We start from the raw sequence: 26,634 nt of genomic DNA on the forward strand, positions 1-26,634 counted from the left end.
GCAATCCCAGCTCCTCCATAAGCTAGACAGTGTCCCAATATCTTTCACATGTGTGTGCACGCGCGCGCGCGCGCACACACACACACACACACACATTTTGCTAATGAGAATCAGGCATGATTGAAGGCAACAGAAATTCGAGGGTTAGTTATTGGACCTTATTGCAGTTAAAGGTAACTGGAAGGGGCTTCCCTGGTGGCGCAGTGGTTGAGAATCTGCCTGCCAATGCAGGCGACACGGGTTCGAGCCCTGGTCTGGGAAGATCCCACATGCCACGGAGCAACTAGGCCCGTGAGCCACAATTACTGAGCCTGCGCATCTGGAGCCTGTGCTCCGCAACGAGAGGCCGCGATAGTGAGAGGCCCGCGCACCGCGATGAAGAGTGGCCCCCACTTGCCGCAACTAGAGAAAGCCCTCGCACAGAAACGAAGACCCAACGCAGCCAAAAATAGATAAATAAATAAATAATTTTTTTAAAACAAGGTAGCTGGAATTCTGCAAGTATGAAGGGAAATGACTTTACTATCCTGCAGCATCTCATGGAGAAGCAGTCACAGTAGCACCTACCATCTAGAATGAAGTGCCCATAAAGTGGCTTTGGCAGGACTGAGTGGCTACTGCCATAGAAGAATATGAAGAGCACACAGAAAAGGACGTGTGTTAAAAATCAATTTGATGGTGGTTTTTCCTTCTTAGTAGTTCATAAAATAATGGTGCTTCTTATAACTGATCATGTCAGAGTATCTTTCTGGTAAAAAATGAGATTGCAGAGGGGAATATCAGCAAGGGAGGTTGGGTGGGGTGGTTACTTCTTAATATGGCAAAGAGCTGAAAACGGGGTTTCTCAACCCCAAAACTGCTGACATTTTGGGCTGGATACTTCTTTGTTACGGGAGATTGTCCTATGCATTACGGGACGTTTAACAACACCCCTGGTCTCTATCCACTAGATGCAAGTAAGACACATACATGCCTCCCAGTTGTGACAACCAAAAATGTCTCCAGATATTGCCAAATGTCCCCCTGAGGGAGACAAGAATCACTACCAGTGAAAACTACTGGCTTAAAGGGAGACAATAAAAAATTCTAATTCCTCAACCCTCCTATCAAAGCAGAGACTGGAAAATCAGAGATTTTCTAAGGCTACAGTAAAGGAATCTCTTATTGCTTGCAGCTAAAATGCTGAGAAGACCAAAAGACAAACTTACAGGTTTGATCCCAGGAGTTGCCAAATTAAAGCGTTAGTGTAATTCATAGCCTCACCAGGTCTCTTATTTGAAAATAGGACCTTGAGAAGTGTAGCGGTTACATATGAGAGGGTGCAGATGAGTCAGAGTATCGATAAAGCTCAATCTGCAATGGAACTCGCTTGTCGGAAGACTCAACCACTCTTCTCCTGTCTGATGACGCAGTTCGCACCTTGCTTGAAAACTCTCAATAACCTCACTGGAGCTCGGTGACACAGAAAGCCATATCCCTTCCCTTCATCACCTCCACCACTCTTCATTTTTTTCAAACCTGTAATAACAGTCAGATGCCCACGAGGACAAATACAATTGAGTCTGACCCAGAAGAAGGCTTCCACCCTAAAAAATATCTGCAAAAACTCTAGCAAATATGTATGGTTAACAGAATATGAGGGTGCTAGATCAAAGAGAGATAATCATAGTTTTCTATCAGGTTGAATTTATCAATATGGGTATGCATACCAGGGATTTGGATCAATATGCTGACTCAAGCAGCTAGAAGTCGTTCTAATTGTTTTCTTAGTTGGTTGACTGAAACCTGGACTCAGTGGTAGTCCGCATATTAAATAAAGTTAAGTTGCCAGAAATTCCTTGGAAGAAATCCAAAGTCTTAGAGAGACAGAAGTGTCCGAGTGGTTTATCACGTACGGTCTGCTTGTTCACACTCTTTGTTCCTTAAGAAAGCTCAGGGACTTCCCTGGTGGCGCAGTGGTTAAGAATCCACCTGCCAATGCAGGGGACACGGGTTCGAGCCCTGGTCCGGGAAGATCCCACATGCCACAGAGCAACTAAGCCCATGTGCCACAACTACTGAGCCCGTGCTCTAGAGCCCGCGAGCCACAGCTACTGAAGCCCATGTGCCTAGAGCCCGTGCTCCGCAACAAGAGAAGCCACCACAATGAGAAGCCTGTGTACCACAACGAAGAGTAGCCCCCACTCACTGCAACTAGAGAAAGCCCGCATGCAGCAACGAAGACCCAACACAGCCAAAAATAAATAAATAAATAAATTTATTTTAAAAAAAAAAAGAAAGAAAGAAAGCTCAAATGACACTCCCTTCACCAAGGCTTTGAGAAATACTATATTTCAGGAGTTCTAAGATGCACATCTTTTCAGGTCTCTGAGATGAGGATGTATTATAAATTATCATAAGTCACATTTTGACAGTGGTTTTTTTTTTTTCCCCCAAGTGGTTCATAAAATAATAGTGCATCTTATTTTGGATTATTTGGCATGTTGTTGAGGGGACTAGGAGCGTGTTCTAAGAGACTGTTCTGGCTGTTCTTCATCAGCCAGGTGTGCTGGTAAGAGATGCTGCCAATTTCAGGGGGAATGGACAGCAGGTTCGTTGGGTAGTAGGGCATGAGCAGAATTCCATTTCCAGGAAAAAAGGTGGGTGCGATACCCTAGGCAGCAGGAGCAGCATGGTAATCAGAATAGTCTAACGAGGGTAATTCTGGACACTGGCTAATAATCATGTGTTTTTTAGGATCAAAATTGATGGGTGGTCCACTGAAGCCCTACCTACAAGCCCGGCAAACTGAGACCTGGGCTGAATCACCACAGTAGAGGACACAGCCAGCCACTCATCCAATTCCCAGGACCGAATCTTTTCACAGACTCAGGGTACCTTGAATGAAGTGTGTATTAGTTTCCCAAGGTGGCTATAACAGATGACCACAGACTGTGTGGCTTCAAACAACATAAATGTATTATTCTCTCATGGTTCTAGAGGCTAGAAATCTGAAATCTGCAGAGGCATACTCCTTCTGAAGGTACTAAGGACGAATTTTTCTTTGCTTCTTCCTAGCAATCATAGTGTTCCTTGGCTTGTAGTTATAATCACTGCAGTCTCTGGCTCCATCATCACATGGCCTTCTTCCCGGTGTGTCTCTGTGTCTCTTCTCGTATGAGGACACTAGTCCTTGGACTGAGGGCCCACCCTAATCCAGTATGATCTCATCTTAACTTGATTACATCTGCAAAGACCCTATTTCCAAATAAGGTCACATCCACAAGTACCAGGTATTGGGGATTAAGACCGGAACATGTCTTGTGAGGAGGACACAATTCAACCTCCTAATCTGCTCCCCCGCCTCCACTTGTTCCACTATAAAAACGAGGGTTCTTCTTGTCAAATACTAGAAATCAATCCTCTCTGCTTTAAACAGGAAGTGAATTTATTAAAAAGATAATCAGGTAGCTAGTAAAATCACTTGAGATGGCTAGAGAATCAGGTTTAAGTCAGAAACAGCACCCAGAACCCTTCTCCTGAACCCCTCTGATGAGTACATCATTTCCACCACCAATGAGCAAGGGTTGCTTCACTTTGCACCACTGACACCATTAGTCCTGGATATTGGATTTCATTTCTGAGAGATCTGAGTCCTTAGGGATGCTGTCAGTGAGAGGTCCTTGCATCTACTTTTACAACTGGACATAAGAGTAGTAGGAGGCACCACAGGGAATTGCTGGGTTCCGTCCATCTTCCTCCCTGACTCATTATGTAGCAGCATGTAGGCATCACAGTAAGATGCGTAAATCTTTTAAGGTTAATGCTCTATTTTTTCTGCCTTCGAGTGAGTTCCTTGGTGCAGCCCTGTGCTCTGTGGAATATCATCATGGTGAAGAAGGCGTTCTATATAAGTCCATGAGTAGAGTTGCTGACAGATCAGGGCAGCTGAGAAAACACATTCAAACCCAGAATGTGTCTGTTTTAGCTCCCTGCCTACACCATGGCCACTTGCTCATGAGCCCACAGAGCAGTCACTAGGTGGAGGGAGAGAGAAACTAACTGATGGGCACAATGGGTCATCTTGTCCACCTGATTAATGAGAGTGAGACAAAAATTCTCATACTCCAGATCATCGCAATAAGCTTATCCACATGCCTCTTCCATAAAATTCCTTGCACTGATTCTTCATTCTTGTTTCTTCTAAGTTCCTAAAAATCATTAGCTACTGCCTAAGAATCTGGTCAGAGCCTCACCTCTGTGTAGCTCACCTTCCCCCACCACACACACACACACACAAAGAAGACCATGAAAGGTACTATTCAAGTTCTGCTCATTGGAAGAACTTTCTTTCTATACTATCCTTCAGGGTCTCCCCCTAAAAAGGGCTATTATCCCACAGCAGTCCACTCTGGCCTGGCTTCAGCATGTTATATACATGAACATAACTTGGCTTTTTCATTCCTCAGACAACAGATCACAGAGAACTAACTCACTTGAAGCCCTTTAGGTATGAGCTGGCTGGAAGGAAGGTGGTGGTGTGGCGTGAATAGGTGTGCTGAGGGTGTGAGCCACATTGCAATTGACATGCATCTCTCTTTAGGATCTGCTCAGATCTGGTTCTCTATATACTCTTCAATTTGATAATGGAAAGCTGCAAAATAAACCCAAAGAAAAATAGGAGGAATGAAATAATAAAGATAAAAGCAGAAATCAATGAAATAGAAACCAAAGGACAATAGCAAATATCAACCAAGGCAAAAATTGATATTTCAAAAAGGCTAATAAAATAGTAAAGCCTTTAGTGAGGATGACCAAAGGCAAAAATAACCCAGAAGGCATAAATGTAAAACATGAGGTATAAAAACAATAACAGATATTTATAATATAGTCTATTATGAGCAAATGCTAATAAATCTGAAGCTGATGAGACGGACAAATTCCTAAGAAAATATAATTTAACAGAGTGACTCAAGAAGAAACAAATAATAATTTGTCCCACATTCATAAAGAAATTGAATTAGTCGTTAATACTTTTCTCATAAAGAAAATCCAAACATGGATTCAAGGATCAAATAATTCTAGCTTTACATGAACTTTCTATAGCATAGTCTGTTCTGCCGTAATATGTGTCTGTAGAAAGAATTAGTTCGGGACTTCCCTGGCAGCGAAGTGGTTAAGAATCCGCCTGCCAACGTAAGGGACACGGGTTCGATCCCTGGTCCGGGAAGATCCCACATGCCGCAGAGCAGCTAAGCCCGTGCGCCACAACTACTAAACCTGCGCTCTAGAGCCTGCGTGCCACAACTACTGAGCTCGTGTGCTGCAACTACTGGAGCCCGCGCTCCGCAGCAAGGGAAGGCACCGCGATGAGAAGCCCCCACTCGCTGCAACTAGAGAAAGCCCGCGCGCAGCAACGAAGACCCAATGCAGCAAAAAAAAAAAAAAAATCAGTTCATATGCAATTGTCAATCAACAAAACATGAAAAGTACAAACCAAAGAAAAAGACTGATAGATTTGGTTCCATCAAAATTAAGAACATATGTTTATCAAAAGAAACCATAGGACTTCTAGTTTCAGCCAATGGGAGTAAAGAGCTGAAAAGAACATATGTCCTACCCTCACAGCAAGAAAAAAGCTGGAGAAACGGAAAATCGATGACTTTTCTTGAACCCACTGGAGAACTGAGGTCATGAGCAAACAACTCGCCTGAAAACTGGAGACAGTCAACCACAAGGAGAAACTGGACTCAAGCATTTGCTTACATGGGACAGAGTTCGGTAAGAAGATTAAAGTTAAAATGTTCAGTGAATTGCTAAAGGCTGAGCATGGGCTAATGTGAAGGCGTGGAGACCTGAAAACTGCAGAAATTGAAAGGTTCAGACCCTTGTGTAGACCTTTCCCCCCAGGAACCCCACCTGTGGTTCCTAAGGATGCCTGGGGAGAGCCTTGAGAAAGTTTCCCCCGTGGGGCTGGCTGGGGGAAGGAAACAGCAGTGACTGCTGAAACTCTACATAGCCTCATCTCCCCTGGAAAAAAAGCCTGACTTTTCAGTGGAAGTCAACAAAATCCATAGCCTGAGGGCACTGGTAGAAACCCCACCACAGCTGAGGAAGGAAAACGACAGCCACCAATGAAACAGCAGTGAAATGTTGCCTAGATCCATCTCCCCTATTTCTGCTAGGAAACAAAAGCATTCAGCTGCAGGAGAAAGGTAAAAAAGGATAGCCTGAAGGAAGTGGTGGAAATCCATTGCAGCTGGGAAAGGGAACAGACAAATAAAAAAGCTCTTTACCCCTGGCAGAGGGCAGGAATATGCGCTAAGTCCAACGTAACTTCTAGAAAAGAGACAGGAACACTAGCGAAGGCCACACCCCCAAGCCCCAGGTTCCAGTGCCTGTGCAAAACATCAGAGAATGTCCTTCTACCCTGCCTTTAACTCAAAATGCTAGCAAGTGTGAAGGAAAAGTAAGTGGAATATAGCTGGGGGTAGCGGCTGCCAAAGACTGGCTCACTGGGAGCAGCAGAAAGGCAAGACCCACAGGCAAGCAGGGACACAAAGGTCTCACCTGAGAAATCTGCAGCCCCCGGTGCAGCATCAAGCTTTAAACCCTGACCAGCTCTTGGCTAGATTAACACAAATCCTCACAATGAAGACGCGGCAGAAGAAAAGCCATGCTTTTAGGCAACCACTGATCTAATCTCTGTCGTGATACGGATTTTGCCTATTCTGGACATTTCACATAAATGGAATCATACAATGTGTGGCTTCTTTCACTTAATTTAAATATTTTTAAGGGTTCATTCATGTTGTGGCACGTGTCAGTTCTTTATTTCTTTTTACTGCTGAATGATATTCTATTGTAGGGATAGACCACATTTTGTTTATACACACATCCAGCTGATGAACATTCAGGCTGTTTCCACTTTTTAACTATTATAAATAGTGCTGCTATGAACACCTGTGTACAAGTTTTTGTGTGGATAGCTTTCATTTCTCTTGAGTATATACCTAGGAGTGGAATTTCTGGGTCACATGGTAACTCTGTATTTAGCATTTTGAGGAATTAATTGCCAAACTGTTTTCCAAAGCAGCTGTACCATATTACATGCCCACCAGCAGTGTGTAAGGCTTCCAATTTCTCTACATCCTCACCAACAAGTGTTATTGTCTCTTTCATTACAGTTATTTAGTGGGCATGAAGTATCTCACTGTGGTTTAATTTGCATTTCCTTAATGACTAATGAAATATATATATATAAAATATAAAAAAGAGTAATACATCATGATCAAGTGAGGTTCATCTTATGGCTAGTTCTGTATTTGAAAATCAATCGATGCAATTCATCTTAACAGTGAAATAAGAAAAAACATACAATCATCTCAATATATGCAGAAAACTCACTTGACAAAATTCATCATTCATTCATGATTTAAAAAATGTTCTCAGCAAACTTGGAATAGAGGGAATATTCCTAACCTAATAAATGATATCTCCAAATAAACCTACAGCTAACATCATACGTAATAGAGATTGAATGTGTTGCCATTAATTTTGAGAACACAGCAAGGATGTCCTCTCTCACCACTCCTATTGAACACTGTACTAGAAATTCTAGCCAGCTCATTAAGGAGGGAAAAACATTTCTTAAAACAACAATAAAAAGATAACCCAGGGGCTTCCCTGGTGGCGCAGTGGTTGGGAGTCCGCCTGCTGGTGCGGGGGGCACGGGTTCGGGCCCTGGTCTGGGAGGATCCCGCGTGCTGCGGGGCGGCTGGGCCCGTGGGCCACGGTTGCTGGGCCTGCGCGTCTGGAGCCTGTGCTCTGCAGCGGGAGGGGCCGCGATGGTGGGAGGCCTGCGCGCCGCGGTGGGGGGTGGCCCCCCGCTTGCCGCGGCTGGGGAGGGCCCTCGCGCGGAGGCGGGGACCCAGCACAGCCATAAATGAATAAATAAATAGATAAATAATTTAAAAAAAAAACACAACAGAAAAAGATAACCCAATTTGTTAAAATAGGCAAAAGATCTACAAGGAAGAATTGCCAAAGAAGATATACAGATGGCTAAAAAGTATGTGAAAAGATACTCAACATCTTTAGTCATTAGGCAAATGCAAATTAAAGCTACAATGCAATATCAATACCCATCTATTACAATGGCCCAAAACCACCTGCAATAGCAAATGCTAAACAGAAACTCTCATACATTGCTAGTGGGAATGCAAAAGCGTACAGTCACTTTACTTTGGAAAACAGTTTAGCAGTTTAAAGTTAAGCATTACAAAACCATATAATCCAATAATTCCATTCTTGTATATTTACCCAAAACAACTGAAAACTTGTGGTCATACAAAAACCGATATGCAAATGTCTATAGCAGCTTTATTCATAATCACCAAAAACTGAAAACAACCAAGATATCCTTCAACAAGTGAACGGATAAACAAACTGTTATATATCCATACAGTGACTAAGAAATAAAAAGGAATGAACTACTGATTCATGTAACATGGATGAATCTTAAAGAGATTTTAGGTGAAAAAAGCCAGAAGGCTATACATAGTATTTTATTTCATTTATATGATTTTATGGAAAAGGCAAAACTATAGGGATAGAAAACAGATCAGTGGTTACCAGGGGTTGAGGGAAGGAGGAGGAATTGACTTTTAGGACAATGGAACTGTTATATACGGTGCTGGGGTGATGGATACAAGACCCCGCGTTTGTTGAAACCCACAGTACCCCCCCACCAAAGAATTAACTTTATTTTTTGCAAACTTAGAAATAAAAAAAAAAAAAACTGAGATGTTCAGAAAAATCCCAGGATGTAACAGGGACTATGAAAATAAACTATGTTACAAATGTATAACATACCTCACTGGAGGGGTGGGGGAAAGAAGTTGACCAAAGTAACTGGAAAAGAGTTTTCTGACTGGATACTCTAAGGGTAACAACAAAAAAAGAACTCTATATAATAAACAGTGTACTCCAAGTGGTAAATTTGTTTCTCACAAGGGTACGGGTTATCAATTTTAAATCTACTTTACTTGTGTACTAAGGTTGGTCAAATAAGTAAATAAATTATAAATAACATGAGCCAGAGTTCTCACTGTTGGAGAAAGAAGTTACAAATAAATAAGGTGCGTGGGGATGAGGCTAAATGAACCCTGTGATGCTTGATTAGAGAGAGACATCAGTATGAATTCATGTGTGTGTATGTGTATAAATATACACATACACAGACATATAAAGAAATGTACAGATTTGTGTGCATACATGGGTTAGTATAGGTAACAAGCAAATGTCTGTTAAAACTGATGTGATAGGGCTTCCCTGGTGGCGCAGTGGTTGAGAATCTGCCTGCCAATGCAGGGAACACGGGTTCGAGCCCTGGTCTGGGAAGATCCCACATGCCGCGGAGCAACTGGGCCCATGAGCCACAATTACTGAGCCTGCGCGTCTGGAGCCTGTGCTCCGCAGCAAGAGAGGCCGCGACAGTGAGAGGCCTGCGCGCCGTGATGAAGAGTGGCCCCCACTTGCCGCAACTAGAGAAAGCCCTCGCACAGAAACGAAGACCCAACACAGAAAAAAATAAATTAAAAAAAAAAAATGCTAAAAAAAAAACAAAACCAAAAGTTTATATGGTTTTATTTACAGGGTTTAAAAATCTACAAAACTAAACAATATAGTTTGAGATAGAAACATAGAAAACATTATTTACATTATATAGAGAATTTAATACTAAGTTTAGGATAACAGCTACTTCTAGGGGGAAATAGGGAGATGCAACAGGGCCTTCTGATTTTTCTTTCCCCCAAGGAGGGAGTGGCTGATGGTGCTAGATGATGAGATTGGCAACAGTGACGTTCCCAGCAACCTCAACTCGCAGTTTCCATGGGAACAGTGCAGGTGTAAGCCTAACTCAGGCTGACAGAAGATGAGTGAACGGTTGGGAAGTGAGCTTGTGTGTGTAAATAACTTTTTCAAATATTAGCTATAAAAAGAAGCAGAGGAAATATGGCAGTCGCTGGAGGGAGCTGCCGTAGTCAAGAAAGTTTTGCGTTTCTTTCCCAAGGTGGGAGATGCTAGGGCTGGTAAGAATGCTCCTTTTGTTTTGTTCCCTCTCCTTAAGATACAGGGGGAGACAACCCATGTGAGACGGTAGGATACAGCTGCCTTTGAAACTGGAAGGAAGAAGGTGGACACCGACATTGGTACATTGGTAACAGTGGTAACGGGAAGACAAGTTTCCATTTGACAGCCTCAGTTCCCTCAGCCGAGTCTAGATGAAATCAGCTATACCCTACAGAGATGAAATAAGAGAGAAGGAGGAGTTATGTGGAAGGCAAACGTATGAAATACTCATCTTGGAAACGGGAAAGGGAGCCGACTAGAAAAGTGGTTCTCAAACTCTAGCAAGCATCAGAATCACCTGGGGGGCTTGTTAAAACACCATTTACGAACTCAGCCCAAGTTTCTGATTCAGCAGGTCTGGGATGGAGCATGAGAATTTGCATTTCTAACAAGTTCCCAAATGACTCTGATGCTGTCGGTCCTCTACTAGAGAGATAAAGGATGGACTGCCAATTAGTATTTGGTGCCAAACTGGGCCAGAAATCATGAATTTAAAATTAACCCAATCAGCCAGTGTGTGATTTTACCTTAGCAGTGTTCCTTTCTGCTGCGTGCCGGTAGGCATGGGAGCACAGTGGAGGCAGCGTTCACCTGAGGAAAGGGTTTTGCTAGGTGAGTTATGATGGTGGGAGAGGGTGCAAGAGACGTGAGGATACTTGTAAGGTCGGGGTTATAATGGTAGATAGTGAAGTATAGGACAGATAAAGACAGACGGGGGGCTGATAGGCAACAGTGAAGTGATGGGTCATTAGACTGGCTGCCTTGAGTTCAAGCACTATGGTCTAGGTGTACTTGAGCAAATGAATTGGAAGGTGGAGAAACAGTGATCAAGGAATGAAATACTTAGATTGCAGAGGGGGTGCATGGTATGTGGGTGATAAAGTTCAGGGTGTGAAATGGGAATAACTGAATGAGGTAGAGATGGAAAAAGGTCAAGAAAATGGGAGGCCAGGGTATTTAGTATCCAAATGGGTACTGAGCTCACCAGGAACGAGGACGGAAATCGAGATGGTGAGGAAGGAGTGAAAGTCTTCAGTGTGGGCTTCCTTGGTGGCGCAATGGTTAAGAATCCGCCTGCCAATGCAGGGGACATGGGTTCGAGCCCTGGTCCGGGAAGATCCCACATGCCGCGGAGCAACAAAGCCCGTGTGCCACAACGACTGAGCCTGCGCTCTAGAGCCCACGAGCCACAACTACTGAGCCCACGTGCCTAGAGCCCAAGCTCCACAACGAGAAGCCACCACAATGAGAAGCCCACACACCACAACGAAGAGTAGCCCCCGCTCGCTGCAACTAGAGAAAGCCCGCGCACAGCAACAAAGACCCAGTGCAGCCCAAAAATAAATAAAATAAATTAAAAAAAAAACAAAAAACAAAAAGAAAGTCTTCAGTGAGTGATGGGTAGTGAAGAGGTGAACAGACAGCAGCAGTGAGGATGTTGAGACTGAGGCTGGTCCTGCAGGCTGCGCTGAAGGGAGCTGGTGCAGGGGGCCGCACCAGCAAGGTGCCAGTTCCTCCACACGCTGACCTCCAGTGGGGGGACTGGAGGGGAGCGAGAGGAGAAGGGTGCCTTCGCTCTTCTCCCCTGGGATGAGAAGAACGCTGCCCTCAGCCTTCAGTGAGGGCCTGCTTCCTCCTGCTCCTGGCCGTTTTCAGGCTTGGGATTGACTCTTGACTATTCATAGTGGGAAAGGAGACTCTAAAGAATGCCCCAGGAAGAGGGCGTGTGGAAGGAAGGCCACAAGATGGGAGCATCCAGGCCTGGACACCAGTGTCCACCTCTTCTTCCTTGGTTACCCCCAGCTCACCACCCTCCAGTGTGGCTGGAACCAAGAAGCTCGGGCCGGGGGCGGGTGGGGGGTGAGCGGTGAAAGGGCAGAAGTCAGGCAGGATGAGATGCCGTCTTCGTGCAAGGGTGTGATAAAGGCAGGCATGGAGACACAGAGGAGCCTTCGAGTCCTGGTTCTGCCTCTAATCCCCCAGGGCTCGGCCAAGTCCTTGGTCCTCTCGAAACATCTGCGAAATGGTCTAGGTGACTTCTAAGGTCCCCAAGGGTGTACTGGCACTTTCCCAAGCATGATGCTGTGAACACAGCTAAGTCTGCTTTTGCTGTGACAACAGTCACTTCAGAGGCCTTGCTCTGGACCTCCTTTCCAAGAGCTGACCGACCTTGAAACTCATTCTCCCAGCATGTGACATCCGCTTCAAGAGCCTCTTACCTCCCGAGAGCAGGTTCCACGCATCATGGGGAAGGGTGCCAGGTGATGCTGCCTCAGGTTCAGCCTGGTGGAAATCTGAGCCCCTCCCAGCTCTCTAGGGCCCACCCTTCTCAGCCCCCAAATCCTGTTGCCCATCTAAAACTGGTCCATTTATTGCCAGGCTTCTGGATGGCAGCTGGGAATTAATTACAGTAGGGCAGGGCAGGATGGGGGAGCTTTGGAAGGATGCAGGCCCCAAACTCCTGGGTCAGCAAGGGAACTGGGGCTGCCCTAGGAGCAGAGAGGGGCTGCAGGCCCACTGCTGGCCTGGCCAGGACTTTTCTCCAGGGCCAGTATATCAGATGTCCTCTCTTTACCCTGCATTCAGCCCCCTCACTCTCCCTCTTCCCTTCATTTTGAAAAATCTGATGCCCCCCTCGCCGCCCCATGTAATGTCCCCACCTCTGTGCTTCTTGGGTTTTATTAAATCAGCCGCCCGACCTTGAAACTCATTTTCCCAGTACGTGACATCTGCTTCTTGAGCCTCTTCCCTCCCAGGAAAAGAGCCGCACCCCTCATTCCAGGTGGGTCTTTACAAGTCCCACACCCCATCAGAGTCTGGCCATCCTCCCCACCTACCTCTCTCCTGCACAGCTGAGCACTCCAGGCCTTCCACCAAGAGGCCCTTCTGGACCCCCCTCTGCCTCACTGTGGGTCCTGTCCTTGGAGGCTGTTTGCTCTGGGGTTCTGCTCTGGGTACCTCACTAGTCCTATACCCATCCCTTGTAAATGCCTGTCCCTTGTGGCTTTAAGAAAGCCAGCTGCCCTCACCCCACCCCCAAAAAAAGGTCCTAAGCAGGCACCGGTGCGGGCAGGGAGGCTGGGGGAGCCTGACCTGGGCGGACAGCATCAAAGGACAGCAGCTGGGGAAAGGGGTCAGGGCTGGGCGCCTGGGGAGAGGGACAGGGAGGCCGACTCGCGTCACCACTACGGCGCTCTCCCAGGGCTGCCCTGGGCTTGGGTAAAGCCTGGACCCTCACTGTGCCTTGGGTCCTATGTCCTATGTCCTAAGGCTGCCATAACAAAAACTGGGTGACTTACAACCACAGAAACTGATTCTCTCACAGCTCCAGAGGCCAGAAGCCTGAAATCAAAGTGTGGCAGGCCTACACTCCATTTGGAGGCTCCAAGGGGAACCCTTCCTTGCCTCTTCCGGCTTCTGGCGGTGGTTGGCATTCCTTAGATGGCAGCAGCATCTCTCCCATCTCTGGCACCAGGGGCCACATTGCTGCCTCCTCTCTGTGTTTCCTATGAGGAAACTTGTCATTGAATTTAGGGCCCATCCAGATAATCCAGGATGACCTCATCTCAAGATCCTTGGCTTAGTTACACTGGCAAAGACCCTCTGTCCAAATAAGGGGATAATCAGTTTCAGGGATTTACTGTACATATCTTTGGGCGGGGGGAGGGGTGGATATTTCAGCCTGCCATGGTCCACATCTGAAAAAACGGGGATTATGACCTCTGGGACTGCTCTCTATACCTCTCCAAACGGCCCCCTGCTTGGGCCGAGGGCCCCAAAGATGCGCCTCGTCAACTTTCCTGGCATAAGGGGAGTTACGGACTGAAAGTTTGTATCCCCACCAATTCATGTGTTGAAGCCCTAGCCCCCAGCGTGACAGTGTTAGGAGCTGGGGCCCCATGATGGGATTAGTGTCCTTAGAAGAAGAGGAAGAGTCCCCAGAGCTTCCTCTCTCTCTCAGCCACGTGAGGACACACGGGAAGATGGCAGAGGGTCACCAGAACCCGACCCTGCTGCCGCCCTGATCTCAGAACTCTCAGCCCCTGGAACTGTGAGACAGGAACTTCTGCTGTTTAGGCCACCCCGTCTGTGGTATTTTGTTGTAGCAGCTCGAGCTGACTGAGGGACCCAAGGTGGAGGTTAATAACGAGAAGAGAAATGGCAGGAAGGACAGCTCCAGTGTCTGCGGGAGCGCAGGGTCCCAAGCTGCCCTCACCGCCGCCCGTCAGGCCGCGCGGTCAGGCGGACGAGTGTGGCCACAGGCTCTGGTCATGCTCCAGCCGCCCTGTCCCTTCCCCAGGGCGTGGCAGCTCTGCCCTCCTGGTGCCTCTGGACAGGAGAACAGCACCCCAGGGGGTTATCAGGCCCAGCTCCTGGGCATTGCCTCTCCCAGAGGAGCCCAGAGCTGCCCCCTCGGGGGAGATCGTTCTGGGCATTCTTCAAATCTGGAATTGTTCTGCCCTTATCAGCTTGTTTCAGCTGGTCTGCCCGACACTTGCTCCCAGGGCAGGGCCCTGTCCGGCGGTTTCCCTGGGCGGGAGAGGGCTGCCACTGTCCAGCACGGGTATCTCCCAGCCACGGAGAAAGGCAGGCTTCACCTGGGCACCTTCCTCCCCACGGGGGAGGGGGCTGTGGCCAGAGGACCTTGCCCCACCTCTTCTTCTCCAGGCCAGCAATTCTTCCTTCTTTCCTGTCCCCTACACCTGGAGTGTGGCCCAGAGCCCGAGGTATGCGGATCTGATGTGCACACACCCCTGCCCAGTCCCACGTGTGACCCCTTCTCCCGCCCCACCCCCATCCCTCTCCACGAAAGCAGGACAGGGTAGGGGTTAAGAGCGCGCACTCGGGAGCCCAACCACCTGGGTTCAAGCCCCGTCCCACCATGCGCTGGTCACGTGCCAGGCAAGGCTCTTCACTCTATGCCTCAGTTTCCGCTTCCGTCAAAAGTGAAGAGGTGGGTAATAACAGTAACTAACTCACACCTTTAAGCACTCAGAGCAGTGAGCGCACATAGAAAGTGCTCAGGTAACGTCACCCACGATTATATTCCAAGGGAGAGGGGAAGGGTTCCTCCACGCCTGCCCCGAGTTGGGTCCCTGCCGCATCTTCCCCATCACAGAGCCATGCGGAAACTCGCCTCTTCCTCTGGGATGCTCACATCTGTACAGGCCTTGATGCAGGGGAGGGGGCACACGAGGCTCTTCCCAGGTTCCCCGGTGAGGCATGGCCACATAGGGGAGGGTGGGGGAGATCAGCACCAGGGTGACTGTGGCCAAGCGAATTCCCAGACAAGGGGGTAAGCCAGAATCTTCCTGGGGAAGGAAGAGGAACCGGAGGCCTGGGTGGAGCCTGGCTCCAGGAAGTGTTTCCTCACCAACTGGGAGAAGCCCGGGGGAGAGGTGGAGCAGAGACGCGGAGAGGAGGGAGGGAGGGAGGGGCTTTCCTGGGGGCAGCCCAGTGACCCCAGACCTCCGTGTCAGCAGGGAAAGCCTGGGCAGCCTGAACTTCCCTTCTGTGAGAGCTGCTTAAGGCCCGCTGGGCTCCGCGACCAGGGCCTGGTGTTAGGGACCACATTGGGGGGGGCGGGGACCCGGGAGGAGATGCTGGGTATGCGCCCCCCCCCTCTCAGTCTGGGCTTCCTCCTCAGTGAACTGAAGCTACCTCACTTCTGCGTCCTTCCCCATCCCACCCTGAGGGGTGTGGGTGAAGACGAAAGAATCTGATGAAGTGTCTGACTCTGGGTGAAGAAGGTGGGGAAACTCTTGTATTGAAATGTACCGACCAGGGCTTCCCTGGTGGCGCAGTGGTTAAGAATCCACCCGGCAGTGCAGGGGACACGGGTTCAAGCCCTTGGTCCAGGAAGATCCCACATGCCACGGAGTAACTTAAGCCCCTGCGCCACAACTACTGAGCCTGTGCTCTAGAGCCTGCGAGCCACAACTACTGAGCCCACGTGCTACAACTACTGAAGCCCGCGCACCTAGAGCCCATGCTCCACAACAAGAGAAGCCACCGCAATGAGAAGCCCTCGCACCGCAACGAAGAGTAGCCCCCGCTCGCCGCAACTAGAGAAAGCCCGCGTGCAGCAACGAAGACCCGACACAACCAGAAACAATAAATAAATAAAATTAAATTAAAAATTAAAACAAAAAAGTACTGACCAGAAGGCCTAAATAGACATTTCTCCAAAGAAGACATACCTGGAAGAGGTGGAAGGGCTGCGCTTGCCAGCCCTGCCCCACCCCCTCCCCCCGGCCTGCAGGGGCGGGGGGGGGGGGGGGGGCCTTCACAGGGGGCTCCAAGGAGCTCTGCAATCCCTCCTAGTGACAGTCACGGGCCAGACTGGCTACACACTGCCCCCCACCAGCTCTCCAGGTGGGGTCAGAGGGCAGAACCCCGCCCCACCCTGAAACAGGAAGCTTCTAAATACATTCTTTGGATTACTCATTATCATAATTCTGTTGCTGAAGGCAGAGAGGTAAGAGGAGAGCTTGGAATTCATCAACTGAGCCACCCAGAATCTCGGTCCTGCCTCTACCCGAGACCCCTGCGGCCCCTGTCCTGGTTCCTCCCCCCACCCACAAGGACGTGCCCGTCCTGGACCAGCCTCCTGCCTCTGAGCCACCTGTCACCGCTGTGCCTAATGAGAGGCGCGTGAACATGCTGACCTGAGGTTGGGGACGGGTGTGTCGCACTCCCCGTACTGGAAAGACGGACTAACCCCCTTGAAACAACACCCTCCCCGGGCCTCCTAATCCTTCTGCCTGCTGCCGACCATGTGAATCCGGATCTGTCTGAGCCGGCAGTGAGCCCAGCAGCGGCCAAGCCCCTGGCCTACGGGTGGACGGGGTGATGCCCGGCTGACTGGACTCACCTCGCCCGCCGGGAAGGACTCCTGTGCAAAGGTCAGGGCGACAGGACAGCACCCTGGGAAGGAGGCAGAGAGCCTTCGCTCATCGTTAACATCTGTTTCAAGGACCACCTGTGTGATGTACAGGCAGCCTCCACAGGAAGAACGAGCTTTGGGGGTGGGAGACCTGGGTCCTGCGTGAGCCTGGGGCCTCCTGGGGCCTTGGTCTCCCTGTGAGTCAGGGGAAAGAGAAATATCTACCTTAGAACAAAATGAACATTGTTTAAAATGTGTAAGCGTTGGGGGAAAATGTCAAAATACTCCAAATCTTCCGAGGGGCAGGTCTGGCCCATGGGAAGGCGGGCTGACAACCTTGCCAACACCCTGCTGTGAGCTGGAGACGCCAATGTCTGGGCCAAGGGCTCCGGAAAGGAGGGCAGGCGCTGCGTGTCCCGCTGCGCCTGTGTCAGGTCTGAGGCCAAGGGCACAGGTGGGTATGTGTTTCCTCTCTCTTCTCACGGTGCAGTTTTCCACCAACCACCGATCAGAAACAGTTTATCCTCATTACTCTTAAGCTTATAAGTAGCATAACTGAGGCCTGTCCCGTCGGCCAGACACTGAGCTGCCAGCTTTACCCAGGGTCGCATGTGGGTCTCCCACACCCTCTGGGGGGAGGTGCCCTCGTGACGCTGGGCTGGGGAGACACAGGCACAGACTGGGGGGCAGGATTTTAGTTGGGGGGGGCTGTCGGTGGAGGCGGCTGCCCCACTCCCAGCACCAACCAACCACCTGCCGGCACAGCTCCTGGTGGCCACATCCCTCCCCCAGGCGCACCTGCTGCTGGGAAGTCCCGGGAAGCACGCACAGCTGCAGCCAACGCAGGAGCACGTCTGGCCTCCCGCTCCTCCCTTAGCAGCCAGTTCAAAAACAACCTCGGTAAATATTTTTCCGCAGGAGCACGTTGTCACTCCCACGCCACCCTTCCCCTCCTGAAGCCGTGAAAATCGCCAGATGTGTACGGGTTTCTCGGCTGCCCCTAGAAACCTCCGCCAGGGACCAGTCGCCACTCCCGGCCAAAAACAAACAAGGGCCAGGAGCCAGAGGGAAGTCCCGCACAGACGGTGGGATGGTGGCTGCCGGGAGAGAGCTCTGTGAAACGCGGCCTGCGATTTTCCCAGGCGATGACCGGTTTCCGCCTGCTGGAAGCTGAGTTAAGGCCCCAAGCTCAGCTTTCCAAATTTCCAAACATTTTTTTTTTCTGTCCTGGAGAGAAGTCTCCCCTTCCAGGAATAACACCTGCATCCTTCTTGCTGCAGAATAATCCACCTTAGGAGACTAAATGTGTGTGCGCTTGGGGAGGGGGACGGGTGGGAACTGAGGCCGTCAGCCTGCTCCCTGCAGAGCAGGGAATCTGGATTTCTTTGGTGTCTGAGGACAGGGGGGCTCTGCTTGCTGGTGGGGAGCGGGGGTCTCGTCAGGGTGTTGCTTAAAAAGAACAAACAAACCTCCTAAATGAATATGGACAAACAACTGAGGGCTGGCTCCCTTGTCCCCCCTCCCGAAGGCCTGCAGGGAAAGTTAAAAGCCATGTTCCTTTTAAACAAAGCTAAGTGGTCCTCATGTTTGGTACCTCAGAGCCAGTGGAGGAAGCTCAGTTTCCTACGGGCTCCGCCTAGGGAAGTGAATCAGGAATCCCAGGGCCAGGCCCAAGCCAGAGCCAGGTGTCCAAACGGCTGAAAAGTCACCCCCGAAAAGTAGTCGAGGAGGCTCCATGTCACCTGAAGTGGGCAACAGAAGGTGTGAAAACACACACACGCACACACGCAGTGATTTCACAGCTCTTCAGAAGAAACTAGAAGCAAAATGAAATGTTTCCCTCTGAGGTTCTGCAGGTCAGGACAGGTTGTCAGTGTTGCTTGGATCACACAAGATTGATTCTGAAGTCAGACCCAGGGCTCCTTCTCCTGGCTGGAGAAGGGGAGGCACCACCTCTTGTCCTCGGCCTCACATGCTCCTGTCCCTACCTTTCCCCACTCTCTTCACTGCATCTCACTACCCTCCGAGTGGGTGCAGAAGCCCAGATATCTGGGCCAAGTGTATCTGGCCACCCCTATGCTCCGAGCACTGAGGCGGAAGTGCTCAAGTGGAAGACTAGACTCTGCGTAAACCACCACGATCCTCCTGCCTTGGATTTCCCATCTGCAAAGTGGGTGCAGTGCTCTGGACCCAGGGCCACAGGATTTCAAAGATGCTGGTCCCTTACAGACTGGTCTTTGCTTTTATAGTGGTAGCATCATGCCTAAAGATGCAGCCAGAAGAGGAGCTGATGCCCACCCCTTAGGCTGGGGAAGCAGGGGTCAGAGAGAGGCAGAGAGCTACTGAGCAGCCAGAACCAGATGTGGCTCAGTACACAGCCCTCCATGACTAGCCTGGGTATGTCCCCTGTTCTAGAAGCCAGGCAGACATCACTTTCCTCTGCATCCCTGGATCATAATGTCAGAACCAGAAGGGCCCTAGACATCGCGGATCCCCCTCCAACAAGGGAGAGATGGGCAAACAGATGGTCAGAGTCCCGGGCACCAGGTCACACCTCCTTTGGTATCTAGGACTCTGTGGGCCAACTCCCAGTGCGGCTCTCTGTCCTGGGTGGGTATGTGCCCATACGCTCCTGGCTCCAGCGCCTGCTTCCCCTCCTTGCCTTTAGATAGGGAGGGGGAGGCATCTGACCTGCGGTGAGATGAAGAGCAGAGAGGGGCTCACATTTTCCAGGAATTCAAGGTGTCACTGGCTGTCCACAGCAGCCAGCTGGGATGAGAACAGCTTCCCCCGCGCCCAGCCATCCCTGCTGGCTCAAAGCATCACGCTGTCAAGTCTAGGCTCCCGCCAGTCTCCCCACTCCCCTAGGCCCTCCTGGATGGATCCACAAACTTGAATCCATTCCCATTAGGCCGGCAGTTCTGGGGCCGAGATCATCAGGCAAGTCAGGCCTTTCAGACCACTGAAAAATACCAAGTAGCAGCCCCTCCCTCACAGATGAGAAAAGTGAGGCCCACGGGGAGGATGGCGGCCCCGAGTGGATGGAGCGTCTACCCCTTGCAAACCTGTTTTCTTTTCCTCCCTGCTCTTCATTCAACACCGAACTCAGACACAGCCTCCTGGGCGTGTGCTCCACGCCTGCCGCCCCCCGCCCCCATACTCATACACACACACACAGAGACCCAAAGCTTAATTATCAGGAGACCCCAGGGCCAGTTATAGCTGGTGTGTAGAAACAATTGCCCAGAAGTGCCCAGGGAATCCACAGATGCAAATCTGTGTGGTCAGGATCGGACTTAACTATATATAGTAAGGATTTACTATATACAGGGGATTGGAGCCAGATTCCCCCCAGGCTGGGGAGCAAAGCCAAAGTGTTTCTCCACCTACTTGCAACCTCCCAGGATGCCAAGGGGGGAACAAGAGCCTGCGGACCAGCTCCCACCTGCCTCTCCCCAGAGCCAGCTGTCCATGGCACAAGCTCTCTAGTGCCCTGGCCCACTGTAGCCGCAGAGAAGTTGACACCAGGATGACCTGAGGGCGGGAAAGCAACCTTGTGTGGTGTTCTGGGGGTCTTCTGGTGAAGCGGCATACTGGGGAGTGGGCTGACAGCACAGGGCAGCTGGCAGGCAGTGTCCCCTAGAGCTGGGGTGCAGGACTATGTCTCCCTGAGCAAGGGGACCCCGGCTCATGGACCTGCCTGGGAGAAGGTAGGTGCCTTACCTACCAGTGGCAGCTTGGGAAGCACAGGCAAGCTGGTGACTCGGCAAACAAGATGCACCCCTTTTGCCACCTGGCTCCCTGAATCCCAGGAAAATGACAGCCTGAGGGTGGATGAGATCCATGTATCTCAGCGCACCCTGCTTATCTAGCGCTAAGGAGAAAGCCCCAAACACCACTGCGTCTGGTGAGCCATTGCAGGGTGCTGGCTCTGGAATCCCCTTCTCTAAGGCCTGGGGCAGGATGACAGACTCTGACTGAATTTAAAACAGACATGCAATGCCGTCAGGATCAGGGGCTCAAAGCAGCAGGGGCGGAGGCACAACAGGAAAGAAGCCAGAAGCAACCGGCAAACCATGTTTGCTCCCATCGGAGCCGAAAGATCAACCGTCAGAAACACACACACAGCTGCAGTTCTCCTCATGATGGCTCCAACTTCCATCGGAGAAGCACTTTTATTGTTAAGCACCCAAGAGGGGCCACTAGCCTTGAATGTCACTCATTCCTGCCCACACTCAGGTACAAGCAGCTTTCCTAGTGGCCACAACCTTCCAGGCAGTTTCCTATAAAGCCCCTAAGGAAGGAGGGCCTGCTACGGCTACATCACCACATCAAGAAGATCTCGCTTAGCAACGCTGCAGATGCATCCGGTTGTATTTTTACATTGGATGTTTTTTCATCCTGGTCCAGGTCCTTCCACAGGACTGTCTGAGTTTTAGTTCTGAAAGTCACACATCCCTGACTATCTCTCAGTCCTGGGCAAACTGGGACAGTTGGTCATTATGTTTACATCAGCAGCTCCCCAATAGATTGTTCTACCAAAAAGAGAAAAGGAAAAGGTTCCACAGTTAAAGTACATCTGGGGAACGTGGGCGTGGACAAAGGTAATGAAGGCCATCTCGGACCACTGAAAATCCTAACATGTGCTGACTTTCCAAGAAGGGGAAAAAAGTAGGTAGCATTTCCCAAACTTTTTGGATCATGGTTCCCTTTTATTCATAAAACAATTTTTTATTCATTTATCATACATTTACTGAGAGCAAAGCTATTAATATCTTGAGGACTACTCGTGTTCTCTTTGGACTGTTTGGGACACAGCTCATTTCACTGAGTTGTAAAAGAAAAAAAACCCATATGGTGCTAGTCCAAATTTATCATTTGGGTAAACTGAGGCACAGGGCAATGCCCCACTGGCGTTTATGGTGCAGAAAACCAAAGGCAGCTCTGTGAGGAGTTCCTATCTTCCTCCTACATCTCACTTCGGGAGCAAATATTCAGTTCCCTGGTTTACGTTAGACGCTGGATTGTAACCTCATGTGCCTCCTCTCCCCTCCTTCCTTCTCGGAGAAAGAAAATGTAGAGGTGGCTGTGAAAAGACCAGCAGCATGCTTCGCTGCCCGACTTGGACGGTGTCACTGGGAATTTGGTGCAGACTCAGGGTGAGGTTGGATGAGGAGAAAGGAAGCTATTTAGAGGGGGAGACTCAGACCCACATGCTGGACAGGGGCAGCGCAGCAGGGGTGGCCAGTGGCGCAGCGGTGGCCAGAGGGGCACTTATCCAGGTAGAAAAGAGCTGTGGACTATTCACAAAAACCAAGACATGGAAGCAACCTAAACTTCCATCAACAGACGAATGGATAAAGGAAATGTGGTGTGTGTGTGTATGTGTGTGTGTACGTGCGTGTGTGTATGTGCGTGTGTGTATATATATATACACACACATGCACACACACATACACACACATGCACACACACATACACACTGTATGTGCGTGTGTGTATATATATATATAAACACATACACACACATACACACACAATGGAATACTACTCAGCCACAAAAAAAGAATGAAATAACGCCATTTGCAGCAACATGGATGGACCTAGAGATTATCATACTAAGTAAGTCAGAAAGAAAAAGACAATTACTATATGACACCACTTATATGTGGAATCTAAAAAAATAATACAAATCAACTTATTTACAAAACAGCCTCAAAGACATAGAAAACAAACTTATGGTTACCAAAGGGGAAGGGGGCAGGGAGGAAAGGATAAATTAGGAGTTTGGGATCAACAGGTACACACTACTATATATAAAATAAATAAACAACAAGGATTTACTATATATAGCACAGGGAACTATATTCAGTATTCTATAACCTATAATGGAAAAGACTCTGAAGCTGTACACCTGAAACTAACACAATATTGTAAATCAACTATAGTTAAATAATTTTTTTAAAAAAAGAAGAAGAAAAAGAGAAAGAGCTGTGGGATGGGAAACTCCATTTCCCAGTGTGATGGGCAGAACCTCAGGGGCTGCCAGGGTCAGGGTCTGGAGGTGGCTTCAGGAAAGCCTGTTTTGACTTGAAGCCCCAAAGCGAAGGGCAGTGCCCCTAGCGGGTGGGGTGAGAAGCACTTGGGTGGGAACCAGGAAGGTGTGGGCCTGGCCATCGGAGCCCCTCCTTAGCTGAGCCCACCCTAACCACCCTCATCCAGGGCTATGGTGTAGAACTAACCTCCCAGAACTAGGGCCCTCATCCCGAGCGGCCTGGCTGTGGGGCAGTGACTGAAGGGGAAAGGGCCATGGAGGAGGAAGCTTAGGCCGGCAAGGAGCAGCAGCGTGGGAGGGGGCAGTGGCAGGGTCTGTTTCATCACACCTCGTACTGGGCTAGAACTGAAGCCAATCAAAGAAATAAAACTGAAATGTGTCAGGCACACCACCTACATGCTCATAGTTAACCCTCACTATTGAGGAAGGCATGATGCCCATTTTACAGCTGGGGAAACAGAGGCCAGGGAACAAGTCTGAAATCACAAGGGTAGTAAGTGACAAAGCCTGGACCAAAACCCAAGCTTCTAACTTTGAAGCCTGGGGCATCGTGCCAAGAGATTTCAATTTTTCTTCCCTCCTCTTTGACAGAAGAACTTTTCTCTCAAAGGAATTTTTTTGTGGAGACCTACCTGCCATACAGAACAGGTAAAAGCAGAGCGGCACAAAGTGCAGGGGATGTGAATTGCACCCCCCCCCCAAAATTGGCCTACTCTTAGTTTTCCCCTCCAGGTGTGCACCCACCCCAAGCTCTCGGTGGCCCCTAAGACAGCTCACAGAACATCTCCACTGGGTTTAAAAGCCACTGGCCTCCAGCTGCTGCTCTCACAATTGTCCATGGACCAAACTCCTAAGAACAGTATCTCCCTCTGCCCTGTACTTGCCCTGCTGAGGTGCGAAGAGGAAGATGGGGTGCAGAAATTCTTCCTTCCTATCCAGAAACAAGTGGGGGACAGCAGGTTCCCCTATGCCTGCCCTGGCTGAGGCCCTGCTCATGGGAAGTCTCCTGGGCACCTGGCTCACTGGTGCAGCTCACGGCTGAGGGACCAGAAAGGGAGGGACCCCAGTTTCCCTGAGCATCACAAGGAGCTGCTCCATCAGCGCCAAAAGGCTGGAGCCACAAAAAAACAAGGGTCAAGCTGGACCTGGCTGAGCCAGAAGGTGGCAGAGCCTCAGGCCATGGGGGACAACTCCTTGTTTCACTCGTGCAGATGCAAAGTCGATCTTACTGGCAAGGTGAGAACTGAGGACAGAGAAAACCAGGGACCAGGACTACGGTAGCATGTGCCAGGGACCTATTCCAATATCCATCCTTCACTTCTTCAAAACCGAACCACTCTTTTTTGGTTAGGCATATGAGTGCCTGAAATAAAGATCACTCTTCCCTAAGGAAGTACTCTTCCCTGCTTCTCTTGCAGCTATGTGTGGCTACAGGACTAAGTTCCATTCAACAAAACGTAACTGGACAGGGTGTGTGTGGTTTCTGGCAGGTAACCTCAGAAGAGGAGCTGCAGCCTTCTTGTTCTTTTTTTGCTGACAGCTGGAGCTTGAGTAGCCACCTCGGACCACAAGGCAGCTCCCCCTCATGCCTCTGTGTCCACTCCTCCACGCACGGGGCCAGCCCCCCTGCCACTTGCCTCTCTTCTGGAATCAGATTTGGAGCCTTGCAGTTGGAAAGCCCAGAACTGGCAGACAAGACTTCGGATTCTAAACCAGCTTGCTCTGCCACCTACTTGCTCATTCACTCATTCAGCAAATATTTATGGACCATCTACTGTGTGCCAGGTACTGTTCTAGGTGCTGCGGCTACAGCACTGACCAACAGAAGTCCCTGCCCTCGTGGAGCTTACAATCCACTTGAGAGCGAGACAAAGAAATAAGTGCCCATCAGGGGATACATGCCACGGAGAAAATGATCGGGGGAGACAGGTCCAGGGTGTGGAGGCCCAGAAAGCCTCTCTGAGAAGGTGGCATTCCAGCAGAGAGCCACAGGAAATGAGGGGTGAGGCATGAGGATATCTGGGAGAAGAACTGCTCTTTACCGTGGCCCTTGGCGCCCAGGCCTCCGTCTCCCCCTCTCTGGAATGGTCTGTGAGATAAAGGCTGTCCACAGGTAACCTCGTGCTACCCTGGCTGGAGACACTGGCCCCAAGCAGCACGTTCAGAGCAGGTTAGCACAGGAGTCTGACCGGATGGAGGCAGAGGGACCCCCTCGGACAGAGCTCGCGAATTTCTGCTACGAAGGGGGCGTGGCTTCGGCTCACACCTAGCTTACCCTTAGTTGAAGAATTAAAAAGTGTCCCTATTTCCTTACCTTCCCACTGTCCCGGGTCAGGGAGCTGGAAGGTTAGGGGTCAGACAGCTGATGGCTCCTGGGTCAGCCCACGCGCCTCCAGGGGCCTGGCTCTGGGAGGCTCCCTGCACCCCAACCCGGAACTGCATGGCAAGCCCCGCGCAGCCGTTCCTCCGGATTCTCTTCCCCCTGGGCTGAGGCCCACAGCCTTCCGGCCGTGACAATTGGCGGACGGGGTGCCACCCTGCGCCCTGGCCCTAGGGAAGTTGGAGGTGGCTGACCCGAGGGGGATAAGGCTACAAAGGAAGAGAGGGTGGTGGTGGTGGTGCGCTCAGGGAGAGGGGCGGGGCCGGCGGGAGGATGGGTGGCTGGGAGGATGATGGCCGCCGCTGGAGTGGTCCAGGGCGGGGCTCAGCGCCATATGAGGGCATGGGGTGGGGACACGTGGGGAGGGGCCGCTCCTGAACCTGCAGATGGTGCTGCCTTTGTGCACTGGTCCTCCAACAAGGGGTTCGCACCAGCCCTTTGTCCAGATTCTGACTGCAGGCTGTGGACACCAGAGGCTCACAGGCAATGGCAGACAAGACACACGGTCACGACGCACGGGGCCAGCGCTGTGACATGGTACTCGGGGAGCCTAACTCTTGAGTAACAAAGTGGCTCCAAGCCTCAGTTTACCCTGATGGTGGAGGGGTGGGGAGAGACTCTGGGCACACTACAGAGTTGTCACCACCATGCAACCCTTTCTTAACAGGGTTGGAGTGAGTTTCTTCGATGCCCAGGGAAGAATGAGCCTTGAGGCTGAGTCCAGTTACTAGTACCACGGCTGCGGACACGTGCACACACATCCCCGGGAAGCCGCCAACGGGAGTCCCCGAGAACCTGAGCAAGTGAACCCCCTGGTCTGCATCCCCTCATCTGAAAAACTGGGGGGGCGGTGTAGAAGATGATTTCCAGAACACTCCCAGCTCTAAAATTCTGTGTTCTCTGATTTTCCGGGTTATTTAGAAGTGGTGTGGAAACTACCCTTTGTCAACTGAATTCTGTTTTGAACAGCCAGCGGCTGCCTACTTAAATGAATCTTATGGTCAATGCTGTTGCAAATATAAAGAGGCTACTTATAGTGGATGTTTTGTGTAGATTTTCTCGCAGGCTTGCCTTAAAGAGAACACCTACACTCGTGAGGCTAGTATGGCCCGAAGAGCCACAGTCCCAGATCTGCCACCTGATCTGATCTTCTAACAGCCCCACAAAGTGCAAGGACACAAGACAAGGAGAGACCCGCAC

General features: G+C 50.2%; 1 protein-coding gene and 1 long non-coding RNA gene across 4 annotated transcripts in view; one reads left to right on the top strand and one right to left on the bottom strand.

Moving 5' to 3' along the window:
* PODXL (podocalyxin like) overlaps window positions 1-26,634 on the bottom strand; it is a 43,366-nt gene that overhangs the window by 12,254 nt on the left and 4,478 nt on the right. The gene's annotated exons all lie outside the window — the stretch shown is intronic.
* Window positions 16,733-26,470, top strand: LOC309666111. Of its 2 annotated transcripts, none has more exons than XR_014266908.1 (2): window positions 16,733-17,899; window positions 26,102-26,470. It is a non-coding gene; the product is annotated as an uncharacterized lncRNA (long non-coding RNA). The 2 variants fall into 2 exon arrangements; XR_014266909.1 differs by lacking the exon at window positions 16,733-17,899 and adding an exon at window positions 25,789-25,971.

This window comes from Balaenoptera physalus, assembly GCF_965194825.1.
Source record: "Balaenoptera physalus genome assembly, chromosome: 8".
NCBI lineage: Eukaryota > Metazoa > Chordata > Mammalia > Artiodactyla > Balaenopteridae > Balaenoptera > Balaenoptera physalus.